The 17,673-nt window shown below is 40.9% G+C and overlaps 1 protein-coding gene across 1 annotated transcript in view; it reads right to left on the reverse strand.

Moving 5' to 3' along the window:
• The window catches only part of LOC106085477 (IDLSRF-like peptide), a 308,975-nt gene that overhangs the window by 17,797 nt on the left and 273,505 nt on the right, over positions 1-17,673 (reverse strand). The window lies entirely within an intron of this gene.

Genomic DNA, 17,673 nt, shown 5'->3' on the forward strand with positions numbered 1-17,673 from the left:
TAGTCCGATTTAATCCATATTTAGGTCAGATATCAGGAGGCTTAAGATAATCCTCTGTTTCAAATTTCAGCGAAATCGGGTAATATATAAAGCTTTTATGGGCCTCAGACCCTTAATTGGGAGATTGGTCTGTATGGCAGCTATATCTAAATATAGTCCAGTGTTAGGAGGCGTAAAGCTATTCAATGTTTCAAATATCAGCGAAATCGATTAAAAAGCTTTCATGGGCTTTAGACTCTTTATCTGGAGATCGGTCTATATGACAGTTATATAGTCCGATTTGATCCATATTTAGGTCAGACATCAGGAGGCTTAAGATAATTCTCTGTTTCAAATTCAACGAAATCGGGTAATTAATAAAGCTTTATGGGCTTCAAGCCCTTTACCGGCACATCGGTACATATGGCAGCCATATATAAATATAGTCCGATATGAACCATATTTGGGTCAGATGTCGGGAGGCCTAGAACTACTCAAATTTCAATTTCAAATTTCAGCGAAATCGGATGGAAAATAAAGCTTTTATGGACATTAGACCCTTTATCGGAAAATCGGTCTATATAGTAGCTATATACAAATATGGTCCGATTTGGCCCGTTCAAGAACTTAACCAACCTGCATCAATAAGACGTCTCTGCGCCAAATTTCAGCTCAATATCTCAATTTTTGAAGGCTGCAGATTGATTAAAACAGACGGACGGACAGACACACGGACATCGTTAAATCGTTTAAGAATTTTACAACGATCCGAAATATATATACCTCGAAGGGTCGGAAATTGATATTTCGATGTGTTGCAAACCGAATGACTAAATGAATATACCCCCTATCCTACGGTGGTTGGTATAAAAAAACATCGCCGAGTACTTCCGAAGAATAGTGCGAAAAGTTTTTAAAGCATAAAAAAAAAGAAATTGGCGGGTAATAAAGGATTTTTTAAGTAGCACCGAATCCCTAACTTAGATTTTCTTTATCGAGGTTACTTTTTAGTTATTAGAGCGCACAACAAGCCGATTACTGGCTTAAGTGTATGTCCATAGTGGTATGGGGCGGATTAATATCCGCAGCTTCTTTTCAACATAATGTAACCAAACCTAATACAAATCCATAATCGACCCATTATTACAACTCACTGTCTTAGATTTTAACGAAATTCTAAACCGACCTTTATGAAAATTACCAGTATCAAATTCGTATCAAATTTCGTGATAGCAAATGAGTTGTTTAGCAAATTATCAGATAATGTGGCAATATTAGTCCAAATCGAAGCTATATCTTAATCTGAATAAAATTTCTTTCATTTTAATAAGCTTCTTCTCTAGCAGAAAAAGGAATTCAATACAAAATTTTAAATTGATCGGATGGATATATTTGCAACTGTACTTGGAATACAAATTAATATGGACAGCCGGACAGACGGACATAGCTAAATAGAATCCGAAAGTATTCCTAAGTCAATCCGTATACTTATCGATTTATCTCTCTTCCTTCTAGGTCTTACAAACAAATTCACTAAATAATAATAGCCTGTACCATAGTAATAGTAGAAAAAATATTTGGCGAAGGATTAAATTAAGATTCCGCCTAAAACAATGCTTTAGATAATAAATAAAGCGATATTTTTTATAGCCATGACACAAACCTGCTCGAATATGAAATAGTGTTGGATATTGTTTCTTACATTTGGAATTTCACAAATTGTACTAAAGAGGGCGCTAGAGAGAATAATGGATAATGCTATATAGCTCAAGTTCGATTTTTATGTAAGTCGTGGTCTAAAACCCTCCCTGGTGGGTCAACTATATAGTTTGGAGGCAATTGTCATATATATCCCAAAATTTCATACTTTTGGAGCGAAAAGCGAAAGAAAACTGGTAAATAAAACATGCCTTCCACCAGTTTCCCTCCTCTAGTATGTATTTTAAAGAAGAATAATTGCGTCGACCTACTACTTCACTAAGGCAGTTTCTGCATGAGTTGGAAAAAGGCACGAGCCTAGCCATATGGGCACACATTTTTTATCCCACAAGTTAAATTTTCCTTTGTATATATTAACTATTGGATTTAACAATATTTCTGAAATTTGAAACAATGAGTTGTGTGAACTTCTCGTCATCCGTTCAGTGAGTTTGGTTCAGAAATGCTACGTTTTCATTAAAGATGTATTTTTCCCAAGATTTTGAAATAATTTGGTGAATGTGTATATGCGAGATCGGGTATCCAAAGTTCAGTCCAGCCAAACTCAGTACCAGTCTAGTCATTCCGTTAGTAACACCTCGAAATGTTGACTGACGACCCCATGAAATATATAAATTCTTGGTCGTCTTGACACTTTGAGTCGATCTAACCATGTCCATTCCTCTGTCCGTATGTCGACATAACCATAACGGTCGAACGAACATGGCATATATCGGTTTATAACATACTTTCTAAGGGATCCCTTGACGATTTTAGCTCTTAGTATAAAATTCGTAAACTAAGTAAATGTTTATATGACATTAAGGGTTAAAAAATGGACCGTACCTTGCGCCAGGACTTCCTCCCGATTCGACTTAGCCATGTCCTTTTGGGCGCATTTTGTCCATCGTTTGTTAGTCTGTCTTTTTTCTTGGGGTAACTAGTTCCCTAGAAGTGTAAATCGGACGCTACATATATAATGATAGTTTAGGTTAAGATGAAAAGAGGTGTACACCTAGGCCAGTTATAGGCTTGTTGTGCACTCTAAATACTAAAGAATAACTTTAGAAAAAGAAAATTTAATTTTGTAATTCCGTACCTCCTACAATATCCTTAATTATTTTCCATAACGCGCCCCGAAGTTGATTCATGTCTGGTATTGTGGCCCCACCTAAGTACCGGTGTCTGCTGGCCGCTATAGCCGGGCAATGACATCTTCCCCACATACTATCATTTGTCGCGCCGATTTTGCATAAGTAAGCTTGTAGTCCTATGTGTCCCGTTATGATACCGAAAGCTATACTGACCTCCTTTCCTTTTAGTAATAGTCTCGTCTTCTCACGATCCAGATCTCCCCATAGGATTTTCGCCGTCCTACCTATTGTTTCGCTATTCCGCAGTGTTACATGCGCATTTGTTGCCCACGACCTTAACTCGGACTGCGTCGACCCGAAAGGCTTCGAGTTAACCAAGTTTATTGACAGCAGTCCTCTGGCCTTCACTACAAAATCGTCTGCTCTTTCATTCCTCCTTACTTCGCTATGGCCCGGTACCCAAAAGATGCGGATCGTAGCATCCTCAGCGAAGGCATTAATCTACTTCTTACACTCCAAGACTGTTCGTGATCTAACCGTCCTGGTTGTTATTGCCCTTATGGCAATTTTACTGTCAGTAAAGATGTCCATACTAGACGTCCTCGCGTGAACACCACACCACCTCACGCATTCCGTGATAGTTCGGATATCCGCCTGCAGCATCATACTATGGTCAGACAGTCTAAAACTGACCTCAGTCTCTGGGTTCTCAATGTAGACCCCCAGATCCACTCTGTCCTCTAGCTTTGATCCATCGGTGTAATATGATCTTCTAGATGGCAATACTAGGACTCCGTCAATCCAAGACTGTGCCGCTGGCAGCAGTGTCTCGCACTCGACCTCAAGTGTCGTCTCTGGTATTCTATCGGAAACCTCTTCCATTCCTTATTTCATGATAGGACCTAAAGTTCTAGAATGGATTCCTTAGGGAGTACTTCATTCAAGCGTTATATTTCGTATGGTGAATATTGGGATCAAAACGAAAAAAGCAGGGTGCATGTTTAAAAAAATCAAGTAAAAGCGTGCTAAGTTCGGCCGGGCCGAATCTTATATACCCTCCACCATGGATGGCATTTGTCGAGTTCTTTTTCCGGTATCTCAATTTAGGCAAACAAAGAATAAAAGAAAAGAATTGCCATGCTATTGGAGCTATATCCAGTTATGGTCCCATTCGGACCATAATTGAATTGAATGTAAGAGACAATAGAAGTACTCATTGTGCAAAATTTCAACCAAATCGAATTGGAATTCGGGTCCTTTAAGGGCTCAAGAAGTAAAAAAGGAAGATTGGTTTATAGGGAGGTGTATCAGGCTGTAACCGATTCAGACCATATTTGAAGATCATGGGAGTAGCCGTTGTACAAAATTTCAGCCAAATCGGTAAATAATTGCGCCCACTTAAGGCTGAAGAAGTCTAAATCCCAGACCGGTTTATATGGCATCTATATCAGGTTATGAACCGTTTTCAACCATACTTAGCACAGTTGTTGGATGTCATACTAAATAGATATGTGAAAAATTTCAGCTTAATCGGATAAAATTTGCGCCCTCTAGAGGCTCAAGAAGCCAAGACCCAATATCGGTTTATATGGCAGCTATATCAGGTTGTGGACCGATTTCAACCAAAATTGGCACAGTTGTTGGAAGTCATAACGAAACACGTAAAACAAGATTTCAGCTAAATCGGATGGGAATTGCGCCCTCTAGAGGCTCCAGAAGTCTAGACCTCAGATCGGTTTATATGACAGCTATATCAGGTTATGCACCGGTTTCAACCAAAATTGGCACAGTTGTTGGACGTCATACTAAATCAAAATGTAAAAAATTTCTGCTTAATCGGATAAAAATTGCGACCTCTAGAGGTACCAGAAGCCAAGACCCCAGATCTTGGCAGCTATATCAAAACATAGACCAATACGGCCCATTTACAATCCCAACTGACCTACACTAATAAAAAGTATTTGTGCAAAATTTCAAGCGGCTAGCTTTACTCCTTTGGTGGAGGGTATAAAAACTTTATGCTAAATTTCAGTTGAATCGGAAAATAATTGCGCCCTCTAGAGAGTTCAAGAAGTGTAATCGGGAGATCGGCTCATATGGGAGCTATATCAGTTTATGAACCGATTTAGACCATACTTAGCACACTTATTGAAAGTCAGAATTGAACACCTCGTGCAAAATTTCAGACAAATCGGATAGGAATTGTGCCCTCTAGAGGCTTAAGAAGTCAAGATACGAGATCGGTTCCAATGGAGCTGTATCAAAACATAGACTGATATAGCCCATATACAGGCCACCGTAGAGCAGAGGTTAGCATGTCTGCCTCCTGTCGAGAAAATCATGAAAATTTTCAGCGGTGGTTATCCCATCCTAATGGTGGCGACTTTTGAAAGGTATCGTACCATTTTCTATGGCAGCCATGTAGAAACTTCTCCACAAAGAGGTGTCGCACTGCGACATGCCGTTCGGACTTGGCTATAGAAAGGAGGACCCTTATCATTGAGCTTAAACTTGAATCGAACCGCACTCATTGAGATGTGAGTAGTTTGCCATTGTTCCTTAATGGAATGTTTATGAGCAAATTTGCATTTACAATCCCGACTGACCTGACGGATGTATTCGTGCAAAGTTTCAAGTGCCTAGCTTTATCCCATCCGAAGTTAGTGTGCTTTCGACAGACGGACGGACGTGGTTAAACCGACATACAGTGTTCAGACTATCAAGAATATATGAACTCTGTTGGATCTCTGATCAATATTTCGATATGTTACAAATGGAGGAGGTCACCGTAGCGCAGAGGTAGGCACGTCCGCCTATGACGCTGATCGCCTGGGTTCGAATCCTCGCGAGACCATCAGAAAAAATTTTCATCGGTGAGGTACTATGTCATGTAAAACTTCTCTCAAAAGAGGTGTCGCACTGCGGCACTCCGTTCGAACTCGGCTATAAAAACGAGGCCCCTTATTATTGAGCTTAAACTTGAATCGGACTGAACTCATTGATATGTGAGAAGTTTGCCCCTGTTTCTTAGTGGAATGTTCATGGGCAAAATTTGCAATTTTGCAAATGGAATGGCAAAATTAGTACATCCCCATCCTTTAGTGGAAGGTATAATAAACTATATACGTGTCCGACACTGAAAATTAGACGGGTTTTAACTTTATGTTTTTATTTCTTTAGAAAAAATGTTAAATTTTTTTAAATGTGAATTTGGACTTTTTATCAACCAGTTCCCTTACCCACATTCTTCTGAGAAAAGGCAAAAACTATGTTGCCCTTCCTCTTTGTGAAAGCTTTCGAACAACACAATTCACATCTCATCCCCAAGTAATTTTTCCTAGGCGTTCACCACTATTTCTTGTTGCAATTTATTGCAGTGAATCTTTCCAATTTGACTTGTCTGAAAGCAAAGAACATAAATAAATGAACCCATAACCCCATAAACAATGTAACACAAAATTCCAGCAAATGCTGAGCTTGCTAGAAATCCTTTTATAAAAGTACATCGGATGATACTGCCAATTGTCCTTGGGATATAAAAGACACATTCCAGGAATCACACTGCATGCAGCCATTAGAACTGATAGTGGGGTTGCTCTCTCGAGTTAAATTGAAACATATGTAGCCAATAGGATTATTGTTTCAGTGCATCATGTCCCCATTGAGGCAACAGAAATGCAACTTGATTTGAATTGTCCTTGTCCTACATGCTGTCGAAAAGGAGGAGGAAGTTTGTTTTTATCTTCATTATACATTCCCATAACCCTGTACTCCTTTTATTACTTCCATTAGGACATTTTGGCTTTTCTTTATGCACTCTCATCCATCTTGGAACTTTTCGTTTCTTGCATAGCACTCAGAGCTTCAACACTGGCATGCCTGTATGCCACAGAGTGTGTGTGTTGGTGTGTGTGTGTGTGTACCCACATGTAGAGTCGTTCTATTAAATCGTTTGGAAAGCATATTTGCGTATATTCCATGCCTGAAATTTGAAGTCGTCCATGTGCCCAACATTGACAAGAGCATACAACGAAAGACATTCTTGATTACATACCATGTCAGTTATCCTCGATTCAATGGCAGTTTGCCGGAACGATAATGACAACCTCAAGCAGCAGCCAGTGCATCTAGCTAGCGTCAACACCCTTGCAATAACATCATTTGTATGAGAGCTGGATTTTGTTATGCAAATTGCGGGAGAATAAAGCAGATTTGCTCTAAGCCACAACATTTTATCACAGCCATATCTACTCGGTACTCTTTTAATATTTAGATTTCTAAAGAAGACTAGAGTGTTTAGCAAATCCCTTTATAAGAACAGAAAGCTGGTTTAAAGGATTATCAAGCTAAAATTTAAAATTTTACATTTAAGTGTTAAGTGTGAAAGAAAATGTTGTCTTTACCTAAAATATTTGTTAAATTAACTTTAAATATGGCAAATTTGCGTGGAGAAATCCTTAATATTGGGTTGCCCAAAAAGTAATTGCGGATTTTTCATATAGTCGGCGTTGACAATTTTTTTCACAGCTTGTGACTCTGTAATTGCATTCCTTCTTCTGTCAGTTATCAGCTGTTACTTTTAGCTTGCTTTAGAAAAAAAGTGTAAAAAAGTATATTTGATGCATTTACTTTCTTTTAAAAAATCCGCAATTACTTTTTGGGCAACCCAATATTAAATCCTTTTATATTAAACTAGCCGAACCGGGCCCGCTCCGCTGCGCCTTCATTAACTCTCTAATATCTTTTTAGGGTGGGGACACTTCGCCCTGAATGCGGATATCGATTTCGTGCCATTGTAGCCTATGACGCTGAACGTGTTCGAATCCTGGCGAGAACATCGAACAAAGAGTTGTTTATCCCCTCTAAATGTTGGCGACATTTGTGAGGTACAATGCCATGCATGGTCATTTAAAAAATGTTCCCCAAAGAGCTGTCGCACTGCGGGACGCCGTCCGGACTCGGCTATAAAAAAAAGGTCCCACTCATTAATGTGTTAGAATTGGTCCCTTCTCTGTTCCTGGTGGTAATGTTCTTGCTTAGGGTAATGTTCTCATTATGGGAGGGATGGCACCTCAGACATTTCTACTCAAATATGGATATCAAATTCGTGCTGCATTTCCAAATCCCTTAAATTTGAGCCCCATATCGCCATGGGCAATAAATATGAACCGTTTGGAGGGTGTTTTGGGGCTGAGGCGGCTACCGGCATTTTGCACTCAAATTATAGATATCAAATTCGTTCTTTATTCCTAACGAAAATGAGGTTCACTTTAGGGGGTGCTTTAGGTCGTATCCCAAAACACTTGGCTCCAAAATTGGATATCAAATTCGTTTTCTGTTCTCAAATACCTTTCATTTGAGCCCCATATTGTCATAATGGGTCAAATAACCAATTTTACATGTCTTTAGGAGGAAAGGCGCCACCTAGATTTGAACGCAAATTTTAATGTAATATTCGTAACCTACACCCTAATAACTTTCATTTGAGCCCCATATAGCCATGGTTGGCTTATCTGCCCATTTGGGGGTATTTGGGGGTGGGCGGCCTTCCATTACTAGGACCTAATGTTTTATGCCATATTTGTAATCTACTGCCTAATATTGGGTTGCCCAAAAAGTAATTGCGGATTTTTCATATAGTCGGCGTTGACAAATTTTTTCACAGCTTGTGACTCTGTAATTGCATTCTTTCTTCTGTCAGTTATCAGCTGTTACTTTTAGCTTGCTCCCATATTGTCATGATCGTCAAATAAACCTATTTTAAGGGGTTTTGTATTTGGGGGTGGGCGGCCTTCCATTACTAGGACCTAATGTTTTATGCCATATTTGTAATCTACTGCCTAATATTGGGTTGCCCAAAAAGTAATTGCGGATTTTTCATATAGTCGGCGTTGACAAATTTTTTCACAGCTTGTGACTCTGTAATTGCATTCTTTCTTCTGTCAGTTATCAGCTGTTACTTTTAGCTTGCTCCCATATTGTCATGATCGTCAAATAAACCTATTTTAAGGGGTTTTGGGGCTGGGGCGGCCCCAGGTACTTGGACCCAACTTTTATTCTGAAATTCCTATTCTACTCTTGAATACTTTTCATTTGAATCCTATATTGTCCCGATCGGTCCACTTTTATTTTTGGGTAGTACTTTTGGGGTAAGGGGGAGGGTCCGCCCCCCTCCCGATATCAAAAAATTATATAGCCTTTGTTTCCTTCCAAACAAACCTACACAATCTGTGAAAATTTCAAGGTAATCGGTTCAGCAGTTTTTTAGTCTATACGGAACAAACAAACAAACACAAATTGAATTTTATATATAAGACTAGCTGGACCGGGCCCGTTCCGCTGCGCCTTCTTTTACTTTCTATGGAACAACATTTTTCCTTGGAATATTTATTTTCGAAATATTTTCCGATCATTGAAATCAAATTCGTGTTTAACTCCGAAAGACCATTCATTTAAGCCCCATATTGCAATGGTCGCATTTTTTCCTCTTTGGGGGATGTTTTTGGGGAGGGATGGCCTCCCAAAACTTGGTCCCACATTTGGATACCAGATTCGTAGTCGACACTCAAATAGCTTTTATTAAAGCCCCATATTGCCATGGTCAGTAAATTAGTCGTGTTTAAGGGGTGTGGAAGGGGTGGACCCCCAGAAACTTGGTCTCACAATTGAATATTAGATTCGTATTCTACTCATAAATACCTCTCATTTGATTCCCATATTGCCATTGTCGGTAAATATGTGCGATTTAGGGCTGTTTTGGGGGTCCCCCAAACACTGGGTCCGACAATTGGATATCAGGTACGTTTTCTAATCTTAAATACCTTTCGTTTGAGTCCCATATTGTCGTGATTGGTCTAAATATATGTTAGGTAGGTTTTAGGGTGTGTCAGGCCCCCTAAGTACCCCACCCGAAATTTGGATACCAAATTTTTATTTTTAGGGTACTATATGAGAGCACACAAAATTTCGCTGAAATCGCAACACCCATCTCCGAGATCTGGCGTTTCTGAAAATTAGGGTAAGGGGGAGGGTCCGCCCCCCCCCACCAGATATCAAAAAATGTAGTACCCTTTTTTTCACCACGGGATCATTATGCACCATCTGTGACAATTTCAAGAAAGTCGGTTCAGCCGTTTTTGAGTCTATAGGGAACACAAACAAACAAACTGACAAACAAATACAAAGAAGTAAATGCGTGCAAAGTTCGGCCAGGCCGAATCTTATATACCCTCCACCGTGGATTGCATTTGCCAAAATCTTTGCCTGGTATCTCTTTATAGGCAAACCTAGGATAAAGTATAAAATTTGCCATGCTGATAAAGCTATATCAGGTTATGGACCGATTCGGGCCATTCTTGGATGTTGGAGACCATAGTGGAAATCATTGAGTACAATTTTAGGCAAATCGTATAAGAATTAGGCCCTATAGAGGCTCAAGAAGAAAAATCCGGAGATCTGTTTATATGGGAGCTATATCAGCCTATGAGCCCATTCAGACTAGATTTGGAGACCAGATATGAAGGTCGTAGGATAAGCCATTGTATAACATTTTAGCTAAATCGTATAAGAACTTCGCCCTCTAGAGGCTCATGAAATCAAATCTGAAAATCGGTTTATATGAGAGCTGTATCAGGTTATAAACCGATTTAGACCATACTTGGAATAGATGTTGAAAGACGGAACAAAACACTTCATTCAAAATTTCAGCTAAAACGGATAATAATTGTGCATTCTAGAGGCTCAAGAAGTCAAAATCCCGGATCGGTTTATATGGGAGCTATATTAGTTTATGAACAGATTTGACCCATACTTGGCAAATCAAAATAAAACACCTGGTGCAAAATTTCATCCAAATCTGATAGGAATTGCGCCCTCTAGAGGCTCAAGAAATCAAGAAATCAAGATCCTTGATCGGTTTATATGGCAGCTTCATCAAAACATGGACCGATGTTGCCCATTTACAATCCCAAACGACTCACACTAATAGGAACCATTCGTGCAAAGTTTCAAACGAGTTAACATTTTTTCTGGAAAGTGTTGGATGACCACAGCTTCTCTGATCAACGTTATATTAGTTTCGGCCTTGGAGAAAATACTTCAGTAGTGGTCTCTCGGCTAAACAGAAGAAAGGCGGATTGGAATAAATTTCGGCACAAATTCTGCACCTCTATCCATTCTAGACCAGAAAAGGAAGTGACAACTGCAGAGTATATAATCATAATGGTCAAGCGGATCACGAAGCCCCTGAATGACTCGCTTGTGTTAGGATATCCTAGTGCCAAGCCAAGAAGCAAACAGCGACCGCCATGGTGGACCCCAGAGCTTGTTGGTTTAAGAAAGGACTGCAGAAAACTCTTCAACAGAGCGAAAGTCACAAGAGCACCACACGATTTGGACATCTATAAGGCTGAGCTAAGAAAATATGAGGGCGAGCCGAAAAAGGCTCAGAACGAATCGTGGGTAGAATTCTGTAGCTCCGTGAAGGATACATCTGAAGCCTCTAGGTTTAGAAAGATTCTGTCCTCGAGACCTATTCCTTTAGCCAATAAGAAGTTTCGACTCCTTTAAATCGCCAGGTCCTGATGGTGTATCACCGGTTGAATTACAAACTGTGTCAGATAGACTAATTCCTTGGTTTAGGGAGATATACCCTGTTTGTATCAGCATGTCATATATATATCTGTGGAATGGAGGGACACAAACATAATTTTAATTCCGAAAGCAGGAAAACCTTCTCACACGAAGGCGAAAGATATTCGTCCTATTAGTTTGTCATCCTTTATATTTAAGACTCTTGAGAGGTTGATAGAAACATATCTTAGGGCAAAGATCCCTGAAGATCGTCTTTGGGGGCAGCAGCAGCATGCATATAGTAAAGGCGAATGCTCTGAAACAGCCCTTCACGACTTGAAGGTGCTTTCAATAATGATGGAGTTGGAGTTTCTAGGCATCAACTTCATCTGCGGATCTAAAAAGATGGGTCAGCAGGGAAACTCCTCAAGGAGGTGTACTCTCACTTCTACTTTGGAATATAGCCATTAACAATATATTATTGTCCCTGGAAGAAAAAGGTGTAAAAGGTGTCGCGTTTGCTGATGACGTTGCAATTGCGGGTAGGGTAAAGTTTCCCAGCACTCTAAGAGATATACTTTAGGAAGCTCTACGTGCAACAGCAAAGTGGGCTACCGAAAGTGGTCTAGGTGTAAATCCGTGCAACACAGAAGTAGTTCTTTTCAGCAGTAGATACAAGTTGCCTACCCTGGCACCTGTCTCCTTGGAAGGAAAGTATGTTCCATTTACAGAAAGCGCAAAATACCTGGGTGTTTTGCTGAACAGGAAATTGAACTTTAAATCCACCATTTTGGAAAGGGCAAGAAAGGCCACTCTTGCTCTATACACCTGCAAGAGAGCCATTGGCAAGAGTTGGGGATTTAGACCGCGTGTCATGCATTGGGTATGTACTGCAGTTGTCAGACCTATAATGCTATATGGTGTTGTGGTCTGGTGGACGGCGCTCCAAAAGTCCACCTTCTGTTCAATAGTCAACCGGATCCAAAGGATGGCTTGTTTGTGCATCACAGCCGCACTGAGGACGATACGATCTGATGCACTGAATTTAATGCTACATCTTTTGCCTCTGGACATTGTGGCTAGACAAATTGTAACGACCACTGTCGTCAGGCTAAGGGAGCGTTATCTTTGGTTATGTGGCTGCTATGGACACTGTGTTATCCTTATATACAATATCCCATATTCCAGACAGTGTGGATTACACCCTACCTGAGCCACTTTTTGTTAAAAAGTACTGTACCACTATTCCTGATAGAACCGATTGGAACTACGATATCCCTGATAATAGAAGTTATATACACTTCTATACGAATGGTTCCAAACTAGACTAGTAGGTGGGGTTTGGGGTGTACTTTAAATATCTAGAACTAGTCATATCGAAAAGGTTACGCGAGCACTGCAGTGTGTATCAGGCGGAGATTCTTGCAATTAAGGAAGTGGTGGAATGGCTAAGATATAATGTCATAACGGCGATTGGCATATCTTCAAAGACAGCCAGGCAGTCATTAAAACCCTGGAAAACGTATTTCTGCACACAAAAACCGCCTTCGACTGTCGCAGATCTCTCAACGAGATGGCTGAACAGTTCAAAATTCACTTGTTCTGGGTGCCGGACCACAGAGATATCCCGGGGAGTTGAAGAGCGGACGAGCTTGCGAGACTAGAAACTACCCTACATATTCCAGGGATACTGGAATCTGTGGGTTTGCCTCTAGCGACATGTAAGCTAAGTTTTCAGTACTAGGCCCGAAGGACAACGAATAACAGATGGTCATAAAGAGGGGGCAGTGAGCATTCCAAAACTATGTGACTGTGCTACGCGAGGACATGGAGTGTTAACATTTTACCGACCGTAAAATTTCCATAAGGGCAATAACAACCAGGACGGTAAGGTCACGAAGCGTCTTGCAGTGTAAGAAGGAGATTAACGTCTTCTCTGAGGATGGCAAAATCCGCATCGTTTGGGTGCCGGGCCACAACGGAGTAAGGGGAAATAAAAGGGCAGACGATTTGGCGATGAAGGCCACAGGACTGCCGTCAATAAACTTGGATAACTCGAAGCCTTTCGGGTCGACGCAGTCCGAGTTAAGAGTGTGGGTGACGGATGTGCATGCAACATTGGGAAACAGCGAAACGGTCGGTAGGACGGCGAAAATCCTATAGGGGGATCCAGAACGTGAGATGGCGACTATATATTGGTTTGCCCAAAAAGTAATTGCGGATTTTTTTAAAAGAAAGTAAATGCATTTTTAATCGAACTTAGAATGAACTTTAATAAAATATACTTTTTTTACACTTTTTTTCTAAAGCAAGCCAAAAGTAACAGCTGATAACTGACAGAAGAAAGAATGCAATTACAGAGTCGCAAGCTGTGAAAAAATTTGTCAAGGCCGACTATATGAAAAATCCACAATTACTTTTTGGACAACCCAATAGTTTTTAGAGCGCACAACAAGCCGATTACTGGCTTAGGTGTATGTCCATAGTGGTATGGGGCAGATTAAAATATGCACCTTCTTTTCAACCTAACCTAAACTAACCTATGTGGCTGTGAGCACCACACAAGCTGGAACACTGAGGTCCGATATGTTTGGTGATCATTGCTGTCACGAGAAGCTTAGCTGCGTGCTACCAGGCGCGTTCACAGGTTGCGGATAGTGGAATGCTCCATCCGAGGTAGTCGCAGACAATCAGCGGTATCGAGCGGAGATTCTCGGTGAGAGGTCGGGTGGCACCGGCTCTTACATAAATACTTAGTGCCTACGATGCTCGATATGACATGGAGAGTTGTTGGTGCCTTTCCCGCGGCGATCGGTCCTTTGGACCCGAACGAGCTTACTCATCAACAGGAGCTTGATGAGGATCGCCACCTCCACATGAAAATGTGGTTACAACAAAAACAATAACATGTGGCCTAATCTAGACTTGAAGAGGTCTACCGCTGTCACTGGTTAGAACAGACGTCTCAGTCATTGTATCAGCCATGACAGGTAGGCTAAATTAGGTTGAAAAGAGGGTGCAGATATTAATGCGCCCCATGCCACTATGGACATACACCTAAGCCAATAATCGGATTGTTGTGCGCTCTAAAAACTATAAAGTAACCTCTAAAGAGAACATTTTAAGTTAGGAATTCCGTGCTACTTACAAAATCCTTAATTGTTTTCAATACCACTCCCCTAAGTTGGTTTATGTCCGACATTGTGTCTCCACCTAAGTACTGGTATCTGTTGTACGCGAAAGCCGGACAATGACAAAGGAAATGCTCCAACGTCTCATCATCTTCCCCGCATGCCCTACACATGCTATCACTTGCCGCACTGATTTTACATAAGTGAGCTCGCAGTCCTATGTGTTCCGTTATTATACCAATAGCATTACGGACCTCCTTCTTGCTTCCTTCTAGTAATAGCCTCGTCTTCTCACGATTTGGATTTCCCCATAGGATTTTCGCCGTCCTACCGACCGTTTTGCTGTTCCACAATGTTCATTCGTCGCCCACTCCCTTAACTCGAACTGCGTCGACCCGAAAGGCTTCGGGTTGACCAAGTTTATTGAAGGCAGTCCTCTGGCCTTCACCACCAAATCGTCTGCCCTTTCATTTCCCCTTACTCCGATATGGCCCGGCACTCAAACGATGCGGATTTTCCCATCCTCAGAGTAGGCGTTAAACTCCTTCTTACACTGCAAGACTGTTCGTGACCTTACCGCCCTGGTTGTTATTGGCCTTATGGCAATTTTACTGTCGGTGAAGATGTTCAGAATCGACGTCGCGTTAGCACCACACCACTTCACGCATTCCGTGATCGCCCGAATCTCTGCCTGCAGGACCGTATTATGGTCAGGCAGTCTAAAACAGATGTCAGTCCCTGGGTTTTCACTGTAAACCCCCATGCCCGCTCTGTCCTCTAGCTTCGATCCATCCGTGCAACATGATCTTCCAGATGGCAATACTAGGGTTCCGATAATCTATGACTGTGCCGATGGCAGCAGTGCGTCGCACTCGACTTCTAGGTTCATATCAGGTAACCGATCGGAAACCTCTACACTTCCTTCCAGGTTTCCTATCGTCGCCTCGATTATTTCGCGATGGTATGAGCTGCTCCCGTCCTCAATCCATTCTCCCATCGCCATAAGTCCCACAGCTGCAGTGGCTGCCCCACACTTAATTTGGATGTCAATGGGTCGGATATCTAGAATAGTCTCAAGTGCCTTAGTGGGCGTGGTCCTCAAAGCTGCGCCTATGCCAAGACAACATGTTCTCTGCTATGACAGGTAAGTTGTCTTATCGAAAAACATGCTGACGGACTGAATGTTGCCAGTAACGACTTACGCAGAATCTGTAAGAACATCGAAGAAGAAGAGACTATACAACACCTTCTGTGTGTGTGTCCCCAACTGGTAGTGAGAAGGAGTTCCACTTTAGCTTGTCATTTCTTTGAAAACCTGTCTGACTTATAGGTTGAGAACATTCGGAAGTTGTTTGGATTTTTAAAGCGATCTGGATGGTTCAACGGTAGGAACTAGAAGGCATTTCCCTTCTCCAGTTCCTGTGGTATCACAATGGACGAAAACGTTAAAGTGAGTTTGATTGCAGACTGCCACTTAAACCTAATCTAACCTAGAGTTTTTTCGACTGACGGATGGACATTGCAAAACCGACTTAGAACGTCAAGACGATGAAGGATATATGTACTGTGTTGGGGCTCTGATCAATATTTCGATGTGTTACAAACGGAAAGGCGAAATAAGTATAACCTCATCCTATGGTGGAGGGTAAAATAGCTAACTTTGGGTATTTTATTAGAAAAATCAAAATCTTTTAAAGAACCCCAATATATTTTTGAAGGTTAGGAAATTGACTTTGAGAAAAGGACAACATCGTACCTTAAACACACACACAATACAATACAATCTACGATCAGTTTTTATTGAATTTTGTGTCAATGATTATCAAATCATTTACTAGCTCATACGCAATTTTCCCTCAATAACATTAACAGGGTAGTATTTCATTAAATTAGGTTATATGGACTTAAATCGAGCACATAATAAATATAAATTTCATGAAACATCTGATTATAATAATAAAATAATGCCAATATATACTATACTATATATTGATGTACGAATGTAGGTTTGGCCGTAGCATTACATGGATATGTAATTTGTCTTGCAATGAGTCCACATAGAGGGGGTGGAACTGGTGACGACTTGATTATGGCCATTATTTTCATGGGCAACGCTATGCCAACGACGTTCATGAAAGCAGACACAGGAGTATTGAACAGAAACTTCAAGGCGACGATGTGTGTGTGTGTGTGTGGAGATTTGTAATCACGGACTACTTTGCTCCAAGCTTATACAATTTATTATTTTCGTTATGCGTGGGTATGTGGGAATATAGGGTGAGGGAAATTCACCCCTACCCTTTGCCTGAAAAGGTCAGAGCAAGAATATAAGGAATCGCAATTTTGTTAACATTTTTGCTTTAGGACAAAGCAAATATTTACCGGTGTTCAATGTTGAGGCAAAACTCAGGCGAGTGATTGTAGGCACAGTCATCCGAATTGGATTTTAAGCTAAAGTAGAATGTGTTTAACCACATAATGTTCAGACTGGATGACCCATTGTTCAGCGCCATGGGTTTGAAGAATTTAAAGCCTAGTACTAAGATATTCGCATCGGAAATGCCAGACAAAAGTCAAACAACAACACTCAACAAAGGCAACTAGAAGTATGCTGTTGCTTTTGTTTAGTGTTGTTGTTTGACTTTTGTCTGGTATTTCCGATGCGAATGATCTTAGTACTAGGCTTTGAATTCTTCAAACCCATGGCGCTGAACCATGGGTTCTTGGAAATTGGAAAATGTGAACGTGACGTCACATATGGCGATTCCGCTTTGTCTCTACAGTGCTACACAATGGAGATCGACAAATTGAACATAATGGCTAGAAATAGCTAGAAGGAAGAGAGCTAGGCCCTTGCTCTCTTTCTTCTGGGTTTTCCAAACAAATGCACTAAGTTATAATACACTGTACCACAGTAGTGGCGTAGGTTATAAAAACTTTGCAAGTCCTTATAGGAAACCCTATATGAGGAACAATAGTTTTATTCAAAAGCGACTCAGACAATGTGTAATCCACACTGCCTGGAGCATCGGGCATTGTATAAGGTACAACACAGTGTTCGTAGCCGCCACATGACTAAAAAGAAAGATGGCTTAACCTCACAACAGTGGTCCAAGCAATTTGTCTAGCCGCAATGTGCAGCGGCATTAGGTGTATCATTAAATTTAGTGAATCAGATGGTGTCGTCCTCAGAGCGGCTA

This window comes from Stomoxys calcitrans, chromosome 2 (assembly GCF_963082655.1).
Source record: "Stomoxys calcitrans chromosome 2, idStoCalc2.1, whole genome shotgun sequence".
In the NCBI taxonomy this organism is placed as follows: domain Eukaryota; kingdom Metazoa; phylum Arthropoda; class Insecta; order Diptera; family Muscidae; genus Stomoxys; species Stomoxys calcitrans.